Source organism: Eptatretus burgeri, chromosome 1 (genome assembly GCF_056783735.1).
Source record: "Eptatretus burgeri isolate ZD-2024b chromosome 1, Ebu_testis_v1, whole genome shotgun sequence".
NCBI classification, from domain to species: Eukaryota; Metazoa; Chordata; class Myxini; order Myxiniformes; family Myxinidae; genus Eptatretus; species Eptatretus burgeri.
The window spans coordinates 156354461-156374425 of record NC_140961.1 but is presented as its reverse complement, the minus strand read 5'-3'; the positions used below and the strand labels follow the sequence as shown (position 1 = coordinate 156374425).

Sequence of the window (19965 nt, the reverse complement as noted above, 5' to 3'; positions counted from 1 at the left end):
GAATCCCTAAGAGAGACAGAGAGAGAGAGAGAGACAGAGACAGAGACAGAGACAGAGACAGAGACAGAGACAGAGACAGAGACAGAGACAGAGACAGAGACAGAGACAGAGACAGAGACAGAGACACAGAGAGAGAGAGAGAGAGAGAGACACAGAGAGAGAGAGAGAGAGAGAGAGAGAGACAGAGACAGAGACACAGAGAGAGAGAGAGAGAGAGACAGAGAGAGAGAGAGAGAGAGAGAGAGAGAGAGAGAGAGAGAGAGAGAGAAAAAGAGACAGACAGATAGACAGACATTAAGAATTCCTTGAACTTATCACGTTCCTGAAACAATGGCAAACTGGATCATCAGCTCACCACTGACAATCATCGAAGCCCTCTCTGAATTACAAGAGATTAAAATATAAGTAATAAATCTCAGACATAGGATCATCGGCAGAGAAAAACGCATTCACTCCCACAGGTAACAATCTCTAAATACAAGTGTGCATGTTATATGTTTGTTTTGATGATGTTTGGTCTTTTACAACCTCATATTCTGCATATCATCAGAATTTGTTAACATAATCCTGAAATAAAAACCAACATTCAAACAATACCTTCCAAAGCAACGACAATTCTTGTACATTTAGCCAGCAGGCAGGTTATGGCCAATGAAATCATGACACAGGGAAACGTTTCCCGTAAACTGCACACGTTATCTGTTGGTTTCCCAATAAAAACCAAAGCACTCACAAAGGATCCTCCTAAAGCCACAAGGAGAAGGAGATTCACTTCAAAATTTTCATCATTCATCAAAGGGAGTTCACGTTGTGTGTACATCATCGCCAAAACCACAGACACAAACGATATTCCAATGAGTGAAAGGACCAACAGAGTGATCGTCACTGGATCATATAAAGGTAGAAATTCTTCAGCCATAAGTATACAAGCATCCCGATGTTTAGTTGGCCAAAAGTATTTGGGGCATTGGAAGCATTCTTGAGAATCTAAAACAAAAACATGATTTTTAGCTGACCTGGAACAGAGTTCCCAGTTCCAGGGAACTGATGGGATGGTACCTCGTCCGCTCGTCCGTCCGTTTGTCTATTCATCCGTCCATCCACAAATACTTGCATCTACTTCTCTGAAACTACACATATGATGAAAATTTGATGAAAATTTACCACAACCTTCAGGACCCTATATGTACCAAAGTTTTTCATGGCATTAAAATAAAAAATAAAAAAATCGGGATCTGAGTGTGTCTAAAGAGGGAGTTTATTAGGTGGGGGGGGGGGGTTGCCAACCATAAATAAGTATTTGGTTCTTTTCTAAAATGAGACACACCATTCCAATGAAACTTAACTGCAACTTTCATCAACCATGATGTACCAAAGTTTCTTCACGACAGAAGAAAAATTGCAGTATAATTGTGTGGAAGGGTTTGGAGAGTTCCCCCCCAAAATATGTATTTGCTTTCATCTCCAAAACTACACGCACACTTTTGATGAAACTTGACCACGACCTTCATCACCCGTAAAGTACCAAAGACTCTTCATACCATGAAAATAATTGGGGTGTACAGGGGTGTTGGAGTAGTTGCTCCCCAAAAGAGGTATTTGCTATCTTCTCAGAAAACTCTCAAACAATTTTGTTGAAAGGTGATCACAACTTTCCTCACTGGTGATGTTCCAAATTTGGTATCTGCAGTAAGTCACAGATCTAATCTGACCTGACTGAGGGGAAAGAAAGGGCATATAAAACTCACCCGAACAGGACGATTTCCTTTTTAACCACAGTGTCCATATAAATCCTGGCAGGAGCAATAAAAAGCCACACCATCGACCTGGCAAAGGCTTGCCTGCATGCATCCTCATACATGTAGCGACCTGTGCTCCCCTCCGGTTCAGGTCAGCTCAGGTATGGGAGCATGTGCCAGAACAGCGCGTCGCTGCGTCCACTTTCCGTCGGTACTCCAGGGGCCTCCGTCTGGCCATCCCTAGGCAGATGCCAGGCCCATCCCCATCTCCTTGAGATGATGGTCAACCTGCTGCAACCATGAGGCACGTGGTCGGCCCACTGGCCTCCTCCACTCATGAGACTCCCTCGCTGAGAGAATCTGGTGAGCAGGATCAGCGTCAGGAAAACGAGCCATATGTCCATACAGCCGCAACTGACGCTCACGGACTATGCAGGTAACAAATCTCATCCGAGTCTCTCTCAGCAACCACTCGTTGGACACAAAATCCGACCAGCGATAGCCAAGGATTCTCCCAAGAGACCTGGTACCAAAGGAATTAAGTCTCTGTCTCAGATCCTTGGTCAGAGTCCAAGTATCGCACCCATAGAGCAAGACTGGAAGTATCAAGGACCTGAAGACTCGGACTTTTGTCCTCCCGCACAGGTACCGGCAGCGCCACACCCCATGATCCAGTGAATCCATGACTCCACAGGCCCGACCCAGACGTCTATTGACCTCTGACTCGCAGCCAGCAGAGACATGAATATCACTGCCAAGGTAAGAGAATCTCTCCACGACCTCAACATCCTCACCACAAACAGACACAGACAGGACAGCAGCATCCAAGATGTCACCGAAAGCCTGGATCTTAGTTTTGACCAAAGAAACCCGTAATCCCAATGGCTACGACTCCTCATTCAGCACCTCGAGGGCCCCCAAGAGGATGTCTAAAGTCTCCGCAAAGATGACTGCATCATCTGCAAAATCAAGGTCCGAGATCTTGACATTCCCAAACGATGCACCGCAACTCGATCTCTCTGACATCCTCCCTAAAATCCAGTCCATATTAGTGCTGAAAAGTGTGGGGGCAAGTACACATCCCTGACGAACTCCAGTAACAACTGGAAATAAGTCAGAGATGGTATCACCACACTTCACAGCAATCTCAGTACCAGAGTAGAGTTCAGACATCAGATCGATCAGTTTTTGTGGCACCCCACGAAGACCAAGAATCCTCCAGAGGACATCCCGATTCACTGAATCGAACGCTTTACAGAGATCAACATAGGCTGCAAGCAGCCCCTGCCGAAACTCTCATCTGTGTTCGGTGAGGACACGAAGTGCAAGGATATGGTCAATCGTTGACCTCTTTGGTGTAAAGCCTGACTGCTCTGGACGCTGGTGCTCAAGCAGATGGTGGCGAACCCTATCAAGAATTATCCGAGCAAAGACCTTGCCCGGCACTGAGAGCAGCGTCACCCCTCGGTAGTTGTTGCAGTCTTGGCGATCACCCTTTCCTTTCCAGAGAGGGACAACAAGGCCCCTCTTCCAGTCAGTTGGGATGATGCCTGTGTTCCAGGCAGAGCACAAAACTGCATGCAACGACACGAGTGCAGCATTTCCACCAGCCTTGAGAAGTTCGGCATGGATGCCACAGATCCTTGGAGCTTTGCCCCGTTTCAACTGGTTCACTGCAGCCCGTGTTTCCACAAGCGAAGGTGGACCACATTTGATTCGAGGGTCAGCAACAGGGATTGTAACACCCTTGACGTCCAACTCGACAGCTGGGGGATCAGCCTGGTACAACCGCTCAAAGTAACGGGCCCAGCGGGCCTTCACCTCAGACTCCTCTGTCAAGAGCCTACCACTCTCTGCTCGAACTGCAGTGCTCCGAGGGATGGGCTTGGATGAACGTAATGCGCGAATTCCCCTGTAAGCGGGACGAGAATCACCTGTCCACAGGTGATGCTCTACCCCCTCACAGATTCCTCGCACATAGGCCTCCTTGTCCACCCTCAGTGCACGTACAGTTTTACGCCTCAGCTCCCTGAACAGCTCAGCTCTGCCATTCAGCCTGGCCCTGCGACTCTGGTCAATGGTATCCAGTGTCCCTTGAGAGACAAAATTCTTTTTTGGCTTGCGGTGAGCTCCAAGGCATCCACCGGCAACATCAAGGACAGTGGTCTTGAAGGCGCTCCACAACTCTTCAGGACCCCCCAAAGCACCCAGACCCCCCAAGTGTCCACTCAGCCTGTTTGCAAACTCCTCAGCTACTATGTCATCCCTGAGCTTGGCAACATCCAGCCTAGGCTGGGATGGTACCATTCTCCAGGATTTAAGGTGCAGCTTTCGAGTTGCTACAACAAGCCTGTGGTCAGTATTGAGGAATGAGCACTCCAGCAGTTCTGGATCATCCTCCAACGACCGTCAATGAGGACATGGTCAATCTCCTTTGCCACACTGCCAGCGTTGGAATACCAAGTCCAGCGATGAGCTTGTGGGCGCTGAAACCATGAACCAGCCACCCTAAGTCCATGACTTCTTGCAAAGTCAAGGAACTTAGTGCTATTCTGGTTCATAGTTCCTGACCCATGGGGACCAACACACACCTCATAACCATCCCTATCAGTTCCAGTCGATGCATTGAAATCCCCCAAGACTAGAAGTGTATCTCGTCTGGGGCACTGATCAACCACAGACTCGAGTGTGGTGTAGAATGCATCCTTCACGGTGAGATCACTCGCCTCAGTCGGAGCATAAACAGAGACCAGGGAAATTACACCTAAGGAGTGACGAATCCTTAATCTCATAATATGCTCGTTGAAAGGTGTTACCTCAATTATCATTGGGGTCAGCTTATTGGACACAGCTGCAGCAACTCCTTGGGTATGGTAACCATCAAAGCGACCAGACCAATAGTAGGAGTAACCACCCACCATTATCTCGCCGCAATCCGGTCTCCGGACCTCAGATAGAGCTGCAATCCCGATGTCCAAACGCTTGAGCTCAGATGATAAGAGAGACAGGTGATCATCCTCTCTTAGGGATAGGACATTCCAGGCACCCACCCGAAGGGACCGCCTCAGGTTAACCCAAGGAGACCGCCGTCTGGTAGACGACACCTCCGGTTCGTTCAATTCGAATGCAGGAGAGTGAGGGAGGGGAAGGATAGATGAAGGATAGAGGGGGAGAGAAAGGTGGGAGGAGAGGGGGGGCAGAGAGAGAGAGAGAGAGAATGGGAGGGGGGAAGGAGAGAGATAGGGGGAGTGAGCAGAGGGAGGAGGGGTGAGGAAGAGGGGGTGCTCAGAAGGGGGGAGGATAATAATAATGCGAGTGTAATTCATACCATTTCTCATCCTGTGTAGAGTCAGAAAACGCTGATTATACATTGCCTTTATAAAGCATCACAAAGCAGTTCGCTCTGCTTGCAACACAGGTGAGAAACGAATTCGAGTAAAGCAGCTCATATTTCAATCATAAATTCGTTCGATTTTTAAAGGGGGAAAGTTAATTTTTATTGCATTTTTTTTTCCAATTATGCAAAGATTGGTATTTCCTTCAGCGTGTGATGGGTCTTACTTCTGGTGGCTTTGAAAAGAAAGAAAAACCAAGAAGCTTGGTGAGCGCTTGCAAAGGGGAATAAGAATTCATGCAAGCACACCAACTGAACGCCTGGCTTGGCAAGCGATTACCAATTGCCAATCACTCATATAAACACATGCTCCTGGAAACGCCAAAGCAATGTCCGAATTGGACAAATGAACACTTTTTTTGCAATCAGAACTGCTAATTAGTTCAATTCTGGAGCTGAAATTTTGGAATTCAGCTTACTTTGAGAGATACTCGAAGTTATGGCATGTGGGGAAATTGAAATAAAGCGACGAACACTGGCATCTCCTGGCATTCATAAACATTGCAATATATCGAGCAGTTTGGCGGTATGATGATCAGTCATTCTATGATATGTGAGGAAAGTGAAGAAAAAAGAACTTTAGAGTGAAGAAATCATTGTGGCCTGTTCCAGCTCAAGGCATTGTTGAGTAGGCCAAACAAAATGGTGATTTAAACCCAAGTGAGGTAACTGAATTTGCCTCAAGACCCCATCGAGAGCAAGGTGGCCGAAGTTGCGCATGGTAATGGATATAATTGAATAAGGTCGTAAATTATCTTCTAAAAGGTTGCTGTAATAAATAAAAAACCCACCCAATTATCACTCATGCACTTCATTGGAGTCATCTTTGTGTGCATGGAGAGAGAGAGAGAGAGAGAGAGAGAGAGAGAGAGAGAGAGAGAGAGAGAGAGAGAGAGAGAGAGAGAGAGAGAGAGAGAGAGAGAGAGAGAGAGAGAGAGAGAGAGAGAGAGAGAGAGAGAGAGAGAGAGAGAGAGAGAGAGAGAGAGAGAGAGAGAGAGAGAGAGAGAGAGAGAGAGAGAGAGAGAGAGAGAGAGAGAGAGAGAGAGAGAGAGAGAGAGAGAGAGAGAGAGAGAGAGAGAGAGAGAGAGAGAGAGAGAGAGAGAGAGAGAGAGAGAGAGAGAGAGAGAGAGAGAGAGAGAGAGAGAGAGAGAGAGAGAGAGAGAGAGAGAGAGAGAGAGAGAGAGAGAGAGAGAGAGAGAGAGAGAGAGAGAGAGAGAGAGAGAGAGAGAGAGAGAGAGAGAGAGAGAGAGAGAGAGAGAGAGAGAGAGAGAGAGAGAGAGAGAGAGAGAGAGAGAGAGAGAGAGAGAGAGAGAGAGAGAGAGAGAGAGAGAGAGAGAGAGAGAGAGAGAGAGAGAGAGAGAGAGAGAGAGAGAGAGAGAGAGAGAGAGAGAGAGAGAGAGAGAGAGAGAGAGAGAGAGAGAGAGAGAGAGAGAGAGAGAGAGAGAGAGAGAGAGAGAGAGAGAGAGAGAGAGAGAGAGAGAGAGAGAGAGAGAGAGAGAGAGAGAGAGAGAGAGAGAGAGAGGAGCAAGTGGGGTGGGAGAATGAGGAGGAGCAAGGATGAGGGGGGAGCTAAAATGGAGGAGGAATGAGGAAGAATGAGGAAGGAAAGGGAGGGGCAGTCAAAGATAATGTTTTGTATTGACATCATCAATGTGTTCCTGCAAAACATGATTTCAATCAAACTTCAAAATCCCATTGATTTTTCAAATGTAATATAGGAAGAATGAATTTCTGACAGAAAGTAAATTGAGTGGGAATTTTTCAAAGTTGCTTGACTCAACCTGATATGTTGCTTCACTCACCCTAATCCTCCCATTATGTGAATGTTCGTTCTTTCTTTTAATTTGATCTTTAATTTAAATTATTTTGTCATCCTAATTCAGGAAATTCCCAATGGATAAGCCAGCCACAGCTGCTTTCACGTCAATCCCACTGGTTAATTGTTTTTGTTGCACTGAATTAAATTATTTTTGTTGCACTCAATGAAACCTGCTAAATGAAGCTGGTTAATTTTGGCTCATTCCTCAATCTTTTCTTCACTCAATATAATTCTCCAAACAACAGAAAAAGAAAAGTTCAATGCCTTGGCAATTTCACATTTTGTTGTTGTTTATGGATGGAGAAGGAGAGACCACAGCCTTGCTTGCTTAAAGTTATAAGGTACATAGCCTAAGTTATTAGACTTGTTATTTCTTTAAATTATCAGATTTCACTCCAGATTTCAACATTTATTTAATCCAGATGATATTCAATCCTCAAAGCTGAAATCATATTTCTATGCATCCATCCATCCATTGAAACAATACTCTGGGCAGAGCATTGTTGCTGCCTGAGCAGTCTCCTTGGCGATTTGACACAATCCTGGACATGTCACCATTCCAACACAGGATAACAGCAAGAAGAACGACAACCAGAGTCAACCCCAACTGACATTACTTCAACAAATGAGCAGGATTTGAACTCAGGATCCTTGAATCCCAAGCCCACCACCCTAACTTTTACGCCAACACCAGTCATATATTTCGATGATATACTTTAATTAGTCCGTGAGATTAGATCATGGAAAAGTGCATCGTATAATGCATTAAATTTTTCAAAGCTCTGAATTTGAAAACTATAGTACTGATAAAAACAATTTAAAAGTAGTTTGTAGGTATGAAGATCAGGCATTTGATGAAATCACTGAGGAAAGTGAAAAAAATAAAAATTTCTCACTTTATCATTAAGAAACCATTGCAACCTCTTCCAGGTTAAGGCATTGTTGAGCAGGCCGAACAAAAAGGCGAATTAAGACCCGAGCAAACAAGACAGAGGGGTGCCTCGGGGGCACCCTCGGGGGTGCCCTGATAAAGGATAATTAAATAAGGCCGTTAATTATCTTCAAAAGGGGTGCTTAAATTAACCCAAACAACAATTTTTTATTCACGCACTACGTTGGAGGTCCCTTCATACACATGCAAAGTTTCAGGCTGCTTGGTTTCATGTTTTTGGAGTTATGGAGGAGACAGTCTGACTGACGGACTGACACACGCTTACATTTATTATTTTCGATACCTGGTCTTGCAGGGAATTCTGCAGATCATGTTTCATTTGTTGGTTTAGGCTGGTAGCAGGTTAAAAGTTGGATTGTGGTTCAAACAGCTTTCGACCATGCTCGTGACTGTACAGTTCCTCGGCTGAATTAATAAGTGTCTTGCCATCTATTGGCGAGGTCCCCGGTTAATTACCGCTACCGCTCAAAAAACTACCACTCAAAATAAAAGGAAGCATTTACAAGACTTAATCAAGGCACATCCTCGGTCACCTCGCTCTCCCTTGCTTGGGTCTGAATTTGCCATTGTTTTGGGCCTGCTGAACAATGCCTTGACTTGGAGCAGGCTGCAACAGTTTCTTCATGATATAGTGCTCAATTTTATTTTTTCACTTTCATCACTCATATCATCGAATTCCTCAAAGATATTATTACGGTTGATTGAGGAATTTCAGGGGTAGATTGAGGAATTTCAGGGTAGATTCAGGTTTGAGGGGTAGATTGAGGAATTTCAAAAGAAAGATAAGATTGTATCGAGTTGCTTGCTCAGTGGATGCATAGGAGACATCTCAATGTAAATTAAAGAGGGAAACTGTGAGCTGAAGTGTTACTTGTCAACACATGGGGGGGGGGTGGAATGGTGTTAATAAGGTAGGGTCTAGGACTAATTTTTTCCCAGTATGTGATTACCTCCTGTGACCTTTTCCTACATTTTTGCATTGACAAGCCAGCAATAGCAGGAATCACATCCTTAAAAAGCCAAACGTACCAAGCAGGCAGAAGCCCTGTGTTCGCCTCGAAGGAAAACCACTCGAAAAATCCGGCCTGGTCGGGGTTAACCACCCGTTCACGACAATTGGGTCAAGGGAATTAACGGAACCAGCCAGACCCGCAACAATATATATATACATATATATATATATATATATATATATATATATATATATATATATATATATATATATATATATATATATATATATATATATATATATATATATATATACATATATATATATATATATATATATATATATATATATATATATATATATGCGACTTGCGATACCGTACGCCCAACATACATGCGACATCAAATCAAAGACCGTATATATATATATATATATATATATATATATATATATATATATATATATATATATATATATATATATATATATATATATATATATATATATATATATATATACACACACACATACCTAAAATTTGCTGTATACATTGCTTTTTTAAGTGCTGTAGTTCTCAATTGCAGAAATGGAGCGATTTCATGCTTTATTTGAAGCAATTTTCCACAATCTACTTCCATGCATGATTTCAATTATATAATCAAAATATTAATTTTAGTTTGGAGGATCAGATCATGTGGACTGAATAACTAGACATCTGGAGTGAAATTTGAAAATGTTATGAAATCGGTGATGTTTTAGTTTTTGTGGGGTTTTTTTGAATTGTACATTTTTGTACTGTCTATCGCTTCCTAAACCATGAGTCACATTTGTTCTACGGCTAGGATACGGTGGCCGTACCCCCCCTGAATTGACAGAAACGTGTGGCGGCCACAGAGTTTCTTAGGTGGCCTCAGGGTGGCCCTATGCCGTATGGCTATCTTTTACAGGCAGTCGAAGTCTCCGTGGAATTAAAGCGCGGAGTTATAAAATTTGTCCTTTCTAAAATTCGACAAGTGTAGCCATGACGTAGATGTGTTCCACATCGACCGTAAGTAGGGCGTACGGTGGGCTTGCGTTATTCGTGCATTTTCCGTAGGCTCTTATCAATGAAAAATGAATTTTGCCAACCCCCAAAAAATTTTGGCAGCTGCACTATTTCCACGATCGCCTTAGGGCCCCCCTGCGGTCGCCTTGCGGGCACCTTGAGGCTATCTTGCGTCTGCCTTGAAAATTATATGGCCACCACAGGGACGCCTTAAGGTCACCATGCGACATTAAATCAAAGACCGTATGGCACCCCCACGTTTTCGGTCTCCACAATTAATAAATACCCCGTGCGGCTACCAAAAACATAAAAACATATGTGACTGCTACATTGTGTGACCGTGGAAATACTGCGGCCGCCCTATAATTGCTAGTGGCTGTAGATTTTTTTAGACCCTACTGCCGCCGAGCTAAATGTGACTGAAGCAGAAAGCATGAGTCACATTTGCTCTACGGTTAGGATACGGCGGCTGTACCCCCCTGAATTGACAGAAACGTCCGGCGGTCGCAGAGTTTCTGAGGTGGCCTCAGGGTGGCCCTACGCTGTATGGCTATCTTTTACAGGCCGTAGGGGTCTCTGTGGAATTAAAGCGCGGAGTTATAACTATTTTCATTTCTAGGTTGGCCGTAGCAATGCGACAAGCCGTAGCCATGACGTAGATGTGTTCCACGTCGACCGTATGTTGGGCGTACGGTGGGCTTGCGTTATCCGTGCGGCTGCCATAGGCTCTTATCAATGAAAAATGAATTTTGCCAACCCCCAAAAAATTTCGGCGGCCACACTATTTCCACGGTCGCCGTAGGGTAGTCCTAAGGCGTCCCTGTGTTCACCGTACGGTGGCCTTGCGGTCTGTGTGACTACCTGTGGGCAATGCAGGGTCGACGCACGGTTCCCCTACGCCCGCCGTGCGTCCTACGTATGGCCTCCGTGGCAGTCTGCGTCGACCGTGCGTCCACCGTGCGCTACCTCTAGAGATCGGAGTATAGGTGTTTGCCACACACATCATCACATTTCACCAGCAGCTCATACCAGACACATCACCATGCCTCCAAAGAAGCGATCATACATATGATCATACATATGTCTCATATGACAGATATGAGATATGATATACATATGAAAAAGAACTGGTATATATACCCACTCGTTACCATCCGTCTGGCCGCACGTTCGCCTTAGGGCCCCCTTGCGGTCGCCTTGCGGGCACCTTGAGGCTACCTTGCGTCTGCCCTGAAAATTATATGGCTGCCGCAGGGACGCCGGAAGGTCACCATGCGACATCAAATCAAAGACCGTACGGCACCCCCAGCGTTTTCTGTCTCCACAATTTCTAAATATCCCTTGCGGCTCCCCAAAAAATAAAAACATATGTGACTGCTACATTGTGTGACTGTGGAAATACTGCGGCCGCCCAATAATTTCTAGTGGTCATATATATTTTAGACCCTACGGCCGCCGAGCCAAATGTGACTGAAGCATAAGTTGTTGTTGTTCCTTATTAAACATTTCATTGGAGTGTTTGCTTGAGTGCTGAAGCCACTTGGCAATTGCCCTCCAGTCAATATCAGTATTAAGCACACAATTTGTGTCCCGATCGGAAGGTAAATTCAGCAGTTCCTGCAAGGTCGAAATATGAAGACAGCATATGCGAATGTGGTACAAATGGGTAGATTTGGATTTACAAAGGGACTCTGCATGGGAAGGTGTGCAGACCTGCAAGCTTGGTTTCATGTGTGCAATGCATGGGATTCGCGGACTGAACTTGCACTTGGGCCACTGCTGCGTGGCCCCGTGGTTTGTGGTGCGTTGGCTGAGGTGGCAAGGCTGTCTTGCGAAACATATGTTCCAGCACATGGGGAATGGACATGTTGCAGTGCTATGGGATGTGCTTTGCAGTGCAGGTGTGGCTAAAGTTGAGTGTGCCAGCAAGAATCCAGTGTTACGAATCTGGCAGCCATGAGCACTGAACATTCCGGTCCCCGGAGCTCAGTTATTTCGTTTACATGTGGATAGATAGCTCCCTTTCCCCTATGTCTAATAGGAATGCAGTGTACATGCGCTGTAAAGTTATTTTATAGATAGGATTTTTACCCCAACAACAACAACCCTCTGCTCACGGCATTGTATGCGCTCTTTGCACACTCGCTGGCATGCTGGCGTGTGTGTGGGCAGAACTCCATGCCCCAGGCGGTGTGGATTTAGCAGTAAATATGGTTATGAAGCATTTCGCACTGACTTGGCCCTGAATACAGGCACAGAGCGCTTCGTTCTGGATTTGCGCCAAATAAGTGTATGCGACATTTTCCGCCCAATGGGCGAAGTGCGGACCAAATCCAGGGTGGTCCTTTTAAAGAAGGCAGAGCCACGACACGCCGTCCACCCAATGGGAGCAGGTGACGGGGGAGCAGACCCCACCCCCAAAACGACGGGAAAAGATTGATGATTGCATCCTGTCTGCTCGAGTGCTGTTCTGTCTAGGTCTGCGGCTGACTGTATCCCGCGCATCCGATGCATCTCGTCTGGCGCATTACAACAAGCGGTCCACCATCTCATCACGGGAGATCACCTCGTCTTGCCTCCTCTGGGTTCAGCTGCCCTGGTCCATTCTTTGGTGCCTGATGCTATGGGAAGGTGCGGTCGTCCAGCCATGCGAACGAGGCCAGGTAGCCAGCCACATTCTCTTGCCTCAGCTCGTCTTCCATCCCAAGCTGAAGGGGCAATAAAGACCTCGAGGTCAATCTCTTTCTGGGGTATTTGTGTGTGCATGTGTGTGTGTTCATGGGCCCTTTCTCTAACTAGAATTGTTTAAGGAATTGCTTGTGCATTTGGTTCAATTCTTTATTCGGATAACTCTGCCCTTACGTGCTCCCCTCGTCCCCTAATTATTGTAAATAAATTTCCCTATTGTTGAATGTCCCAGCTCGTTCCCTGTCATTTCTTTTATTGGCTTAGCACGGTATGTGTTGAGAAATAGTGAAGCAGTAAATTGTTCATTTGGACCGACGGGCCTTGGTAATCATCCGCTCGGGTTACACACGGTTCGAGCACGGTAACGGCTCATCTCGCTCGATGTCTGTCGAGGGTGTGAATTCCCCGGTAGCTTTGCCGCGTGGGTAATTAGGTATATTGAAGTTTGGCAATTAAATCTACCCCACGCCGTCAAATTATTGGCGATTAATGGTCCTGTAAGGGACCCATGCCTTCCGAACTTATCCGAGAGTCACGACCTAAATTCCGGTGTGTTCAGTGGAGCCGACTCTACTGCTTCAACCAGCTATCGTGCTCGCCATCGATTCCCGGCACCACAACAGTATGTGGTGCTGTGGCTGAGGTGGCACTGCAGTCTTGCGAAACATATGTTCCGGCACACGGGGAATGGACATGTTGCAGTGCTATGGGATTTGCCGTGCAGTGCAGGTGTGGGTAAAGTTGAGTGTGCCACCAAGAATCCATGCACATTTGTGAGTGAAATGTAGAGTCTATCACAAGTGCAAATGCATGATTAGCATGGACTATGAGGAGGATGGAGGAATGTGTATGTGGGGCAGGAGTTTTTCGTTTTTATTGGGGTGAGGGGGCTGTTAAGAACTGATTGGTTAGTTTTGAATTTAAAATGGCTTCCGCGGAGTGTAGCATGAACAAGTCTGATTGGGTGTGAGCTGACCAGAGGGGGACAAATGTTGCTGCTTATGCAAGCATGAAGAGGTGTGTCAACAACACACTTGAACATGGAACAAATGGGTAGAATTGGTTTAGTAAAGGGGGGGGGTTGCATGCCTGTTTATTAAAGTTTCTTCAACCGTTTCGTTGGAGTGTTTGCATGAGTGCTTAACCCACTTAGCGAGTGCTCCTCAAACTTCAATGTCTACAAGCTTTAATGGCAGCATCATGGCTCAGTCCACTGTGGGGGCATCTCTGGAGTTAGAAAGGCAAAGTAAATTAGAAGATTAGAATGAGTTCAAGATATAATTGAATAATGTTTTTAGTGGCCCCAAAATACAAAGCAATGAATCCCCACACAACAGCAGGACAGCCAAGAGGTACTCACGCTCACTCTTTTCTGTCAAGTCTTGGTTCGGATCTCATCCCAGCTATAAACTGTTATCCCTGTGTTTCACAGGCAGGGTGATTCATCAATGTGTGTGCCGTCTATGGGAGGGATGTGAAATTGGGCGTCACATCTTCCGGATCCCGCCTCTCCTCTCCACCTTCTCTCTCCCTCTCCCACAAGTCTGCCTCTCTCACCCTCTCCCTTTCTCGCCCCTCTCCCTATCACTTCCCTTCCCTTCTCCCCCTCACCCCAACCCTCCTCTCCCGCTTCTCTCCCCCCCCTCTCCCTCTTTCTCATCTCCCTTTCTCTCCCACCCCTCTCCCTCTCTCTCTTACACCCCTCCCTCCTCCCCCTATGACCCAACCCTCCACCCTCACCCCACCCCAACCCTCACCTCACCTTCTGCTTACCTCATCTCAAGCCCTCCCATTCCACCCCCATGGACATCTCCAGGTGGTCTCTGCATGCTCTATTAATGTGCTGTTTTAACATACCCCATTTTGTTGAATCTTTTCCGACACACCAAGGCCCAATACCAAACACAAGACGAGAACCCCTCCCCACATTTTGCCCCTCAAGTCCCCCTCACAAATGCAAGTCCATAACACACTTCCCTCATGTTTACCTCCTCCCAAACCTCCTTTCCACTTCCCCCCATTGCCCTCATCCTCTCTGCCTCATCCTTCTCTCTCATCCCCCCCCACCACCTCTCAGAGTGTATAGTGACAATTGGTGAGGTGTCTCCCTGCCCCCTTCCTTGCTCTCCGTGCTTATGTCCCCCTTCCTCACCACCTCCTAGTTCCCCATGCATCCTCGTTCCCTCCTCACTCCCTCCACTCTGCCTGCTCACCCTCTCCTGTCTCCCTCCTCTCTCTCCTCCTCCATCCCCTCTCCTGTCTCCCCTCCTCTTTCCTGTCTCCCCTCCTCTCTCTTCCCTCCCCTCTCCGCTCCTCTCTCCCCTCTCCCTCTCCCCTCTCCCCCCTCTATCTCTCCTCCTCTCTCCTCTACTGCTCCCCTCCCTCCTCCCATCCCACCTCTCTCTTCCTTCCTCTTTCTCTCCCACCACTCCATTAATATACCCATCAGCGAAGCAACAGGATTTATTTGCTTGTATCTAATATGTAACGCTCATTCAAGCTACTCACTTCCCCTCTGACTGATTGATATTACTGTTTCGGACGTTCCGATTGACAGAGAAAGCTGAAAATTTGCTTGCCAATAGACATCAAAGCTGACAGAGTGGAAAAACCACAGAACTGTCAGAAAGTGTCCATCAATGAAAATATCTGAAAATAAGTGCAGCCTTGTTGTGCTCACTGCAGGTGAGCTGGAGGTCCCTAATGCCACCTCTGCAACTGATCGGTACTGTCAAGGAAAACAATGCTTATACCCAGAATACATTTTAAATTCCAGGCTGGAAACAATGGCATTGAGATACTGAGGAGGCAGTTCCATTCAAACTAGAATATGAATTTACAATCAATAAATCACAGGGACAAACGTTGAGCCATGTGGGACTTGACAGATGAGAGGATGTGTTTTCACACAGACAATTGTATGTAAGCTTGGGATGGATTAGAAACTCGAAAACCATTCATGTACTGGTACCTACAAGGAGAATAAAGAGCAATGTTGCCAATGCTGCAAACATTGTACACCGACAGCTTCTTTGAATGCACAAACAAATAAATGTAATAATTGCTCCAATGAAACTGTTAACATTTGAAAATTGGAATTTCTACAACTGCAAATTGTGAAATACAAACCACAATTGATATCAAACATTTGAAAATTGTAATTTCTATAACTCTAAACTGTGCTGCAATTTCTAACACCCTAACTGTATTGTATTTATATGACTATAAACTGTAAAACAAAAACCACAATTGATATCTAGCATTTGAAAATTATTATTTCTCCAACTGTAAACTGAATTGTAATTTCTATAACTGTAAACTGTGAAATAAAACTCACAATTGATAACTAGCATTGGAAAATTGTAATTTTTATAAATGTAAACTATGAAATAAAAATAAGTTGATATCTAGCATTTGAAAATTTTAATTTCTATTACTGCAAACTGTGAAATCTAAACCACAATTGATATCTAGCATTTGAAAATTGTAATTTCTCCAATGGTAACATGTATTTTAATTTATATAACTTTAAAGTGTGAAATAAAACTCACAATTGATAACTGGTATTTGAAAATTGCAATTTATATGCCTGTAAACCGTGAAATATAAACAAAAGTTGATATCTAGCAATGGAAAATTGCAATGTATCTAACTGTAAACTGTGAGATAATAAAAAAGTTGATTTCTAGCGTTTTAAAATTGTAATTTATATGACTGTAAACTGTGAAATAAAAACCACAATTGCTATCAAGCATATGAAAATTGTAATTTCTCCAACTGTAAACTGAATTGTAATTTCTATCATTGTAAACTGTGAAATAAAACTCACAATTGATATCAAGCATTTGAAAATTGTAATTTCTCCAACGGTAACATGTATTGTAATTTATATAACTGTAAACTGTGAAATAAAACTCACAATTGATAACTAGGATTGGAAAATTTTAAGTTATATACCTGTAAACTGTGAAATAAAAACCAAAGTTGATATTGCGCATTGGGAAATTGCAATTTATATATCTGTAAACTGTGAAATAATATAAAGTTAATGTCTAGCATTTGAATTTTTTTATTTCTCCAACTGTAAACTGAATTGTAATTTCTATAACTGTAAACTATGAAACAAAACTCACAATTGATAGCTCGCATTTGAAAATTGCAATTTATATAACTGTAAACTGTGAAATACAAAATAAGTTGATATCGAGCATTTGAAAACTGTAATTTCTATTACGGTAAACTGTGAAATAAAAACCACAATTGCTATCAAGCATTTGAAAATTGTACTTTCTCCAACTGTAGACTGAATTGTAATTTATATCACTGTAAACTGTGAAGTAAACTCACAATTGATAACTAGCATTTGAAAATTGTAATTTATATACCTGTAAACTGTGAATTAAAAACTAAAGTTGATATACAGCATTGTAAAATTGCAATTTATACAACTGTATACTGTGAATTAAACTCACAAATGATAACTCACATTTGAAAATTGTAATTTATATACCTGTAAACTGTGAAATATAAACTAAAGTTGATATCTAGCATTGGAAAATTGCAATTTATATCACTGTAAACTGTGAAATAATAAAAAAGTTGATATCTCGCATTTGAAAATTGTAATTTCTATTACTGTAAAGTGTAAACTGTGAAATGAAAACCACAATTGATATCAAGCATTTGAAAATTGCAATTTCTCCAACGGTAACATGTATTGTAATTTATATAACTGTAAACTGTGAAATAAAACACACAATTGATAACTACCTATGGAAAATTGTAATTTATATACCTGTAAACTGTGAAATAAAAACCAAAGTTGATATCTACTATTGGGAAATTCCAATTTATATATCTGTAAACTGTGAAATAAAACTCACAATTGATACATCACATTTGAAAATTTCAATTTATATAGCTGTAAACTGTGAAATAAAAAAAAGTTCATATCTAGCATTTGAAAATTGTTATTTCTATTACTGTAAACTGTGAAATAAAAACGACAATTGATATCTACCATTTGAAAATTGTAATTTATATAACTTTAACAGGCATTGTAATTTCTGTAACTGTAAACTGTGAAATACAAACCTCAAGTGATATCTATCATTTGAAAATTGTAATTTCTATCACTGTAAACTGTCTCTAATTTCTTTAACTGTAAACTGTGAAATAAAAAACACAATTGATATGTACCATTTGAAAATTGTAATTTATATAACTTTAACAGGCATTGTAATTTCTGTAACTGTAAACTGTGAAATACAAACCTCAAGTGATATCTATCATTTGAAAATTGTAATTTCTATCACTGTAAACTGTCTCTAATTTCTTTAACTGTAAACTGTGAAATATAAAACACAATTGATATCAAGCATTTGAAAATTGTAATTTATATAACTTTAACATGTATTGTAACTTATATAACTGTAAACTGTGAAATATATACCAAAATTGATATCAGCATTTGAAAATTGTTATTTGTCCAACTGTAACATGTGTTGTAATTTATATAACTATAAACTGTGAAATAAATACCACAATTGATATCTAGCATTTGAAAATTATAATTTCTATAACTGGAAACTGTATTGTAATTTATATGACAGTATACTGTGAAATAAAAACAACAGTTGTTATCTGGATTTTGAAAACTATAATTTCTATCACTGGAAACTGTGAAATAATGCTTGCCTATAATCATGATGGTTGCCTGCAATCATAAAGCTTCAATTTACCATGTACCGACTGCATATCTGAAACCCAGTTCGTTCTTGCTGACAATGTGAAAGCAAACCACACGAATATGTATTATACACACACACACACACACACACACACACACACACACACACACACACACACACACACACACACACACACACACACACACACACACACACACACACACACACACACACACACACACACACACACACACACACACACACACACACACACACACACACTCATGACGATGGATATTTTGAGACCTGGGAGGAGGACTCCGTTTCACCTTCGGAAACCCGCACATGGAGATTACAAACCACAACACACATACATTCGCACTCCTGACTTGCAATGTTCTGGATCACCTGAAATGCAATGTAGATATAATATAAACCATTTGGAGTAACAAGGTTCAGTTCCACACATTTCCACATGGCTCCATGAAAATTAATTGCCACTTTCATATCACAATGCACATTACCTATAATATAAGAATATCCTGCAACAAATACAGCAATGCAGGAAGAAAATAATGCAAGAAAATGTCAAAACGAACAACTTGAGAAGATATCATTTATTAACTTTTTAAAATTAAAATTATGATGTTGGCTTTTTTAATTCCATTGATAACTATGTCCCTTTTACCTGTTTCATTGGAGAATTGCACTTGTGGGCAAGAAATGCAATCATGACAACATAATGGCTTTCCAATCTGGGTAGCCTTTCGTGTTCCAGGTTGGCAGAAATTGCTGCACAAAGAGCGTGGAACCTTAAACAACAAAAAATTCATTGAAAATATCGATAAATATAAATATATTACTTGCGAGGTACCAGTGCTATGCACGGGAGGGAGCCCAAAAGCAGACACACAATGCGGAAATGTCGAATGCCAAACCATGAACCAATAAATCCCACATTCCTGTGACACCTTCAATCAAATGTCAGGTATGGACAGCCGGTTCGTGAAAGACTTTGGCAAAAATGTTACTGCAGCTATGCCTGGTGTTGGCTTAATGGTTTGGGTGGTGGGCTTTGGATCCGAGGGTCCTGAATTCAAATCCCGCTCAGCTTTTGAATTAATGCCAGGTGGGGTGAACTCGGACTGTCATCTTTCCGAGGTCGGCAAAATGAATGCCAGCATGCTGGTAAACTGTGTCAGAGTGGCGAGCCATCCAGGATTGTGCCCAAGAGCCAAGGAGACTGCTGAAGCAACACTAACACTCTGCACAGAGTATGGTCACAATCTCCTCATCCTCCTGTATCAAGGAAACTGTCGTAGGTAAATAAAATTGTCGAACATGCATCGAGGAGGCAGTGAGTTTAATCCTTAAAACAGAATAAGTTGATTTGATATGATTGATTGATTGATTGATTGATTATTATGGTTGGATTGTGTAAAACTCATGTAAGTTGTGAGACAAGGTGAGGACTTGTGGCCATTGAAATGCAATGAAATCACGCTACAAATGTACTTTATGGAACACTATGGATGCTCTGAATGATCCACAAGCAGTTCGGGTAATTTTGCTGAAGAATCAAATACCGTAGGATATGTGTGTTTCGTAAGCTATCCTAACCATTAACCTGGGGTTTTGTAAGCAGGTTAAATTACGAACACAGTCACGTCGAACATCATTTCTACC

At 42.9% G+C, this 19965-nt stretch overlaps 1 long non-coding RNA gene across 1 annotated transcript in view; it reads right to left on the bottom strand.

Annotated features, from left to right (window-relative positions):
* Positions 1–788: 788 nt before the first annotated feature.
* The window catches only part of LOC147035823 (uncharacterized), a 19546-nt gene continuing 369 nt past the window's right edge, over positions 789–19965 (bottom strand). The window contains exons 2-3 of the long non-coding RNA XR_015062836.1: positions 18968–19091; positions 789–987 (exon numbers count right to left, since the gene is read on the bottom strand). This is a non-coding gene — a long non-coding RNA (uncharacterized LOC147035823). The remainder of the gene's footprint in view (positions 988–18967; positions 19092–19965) is intronic.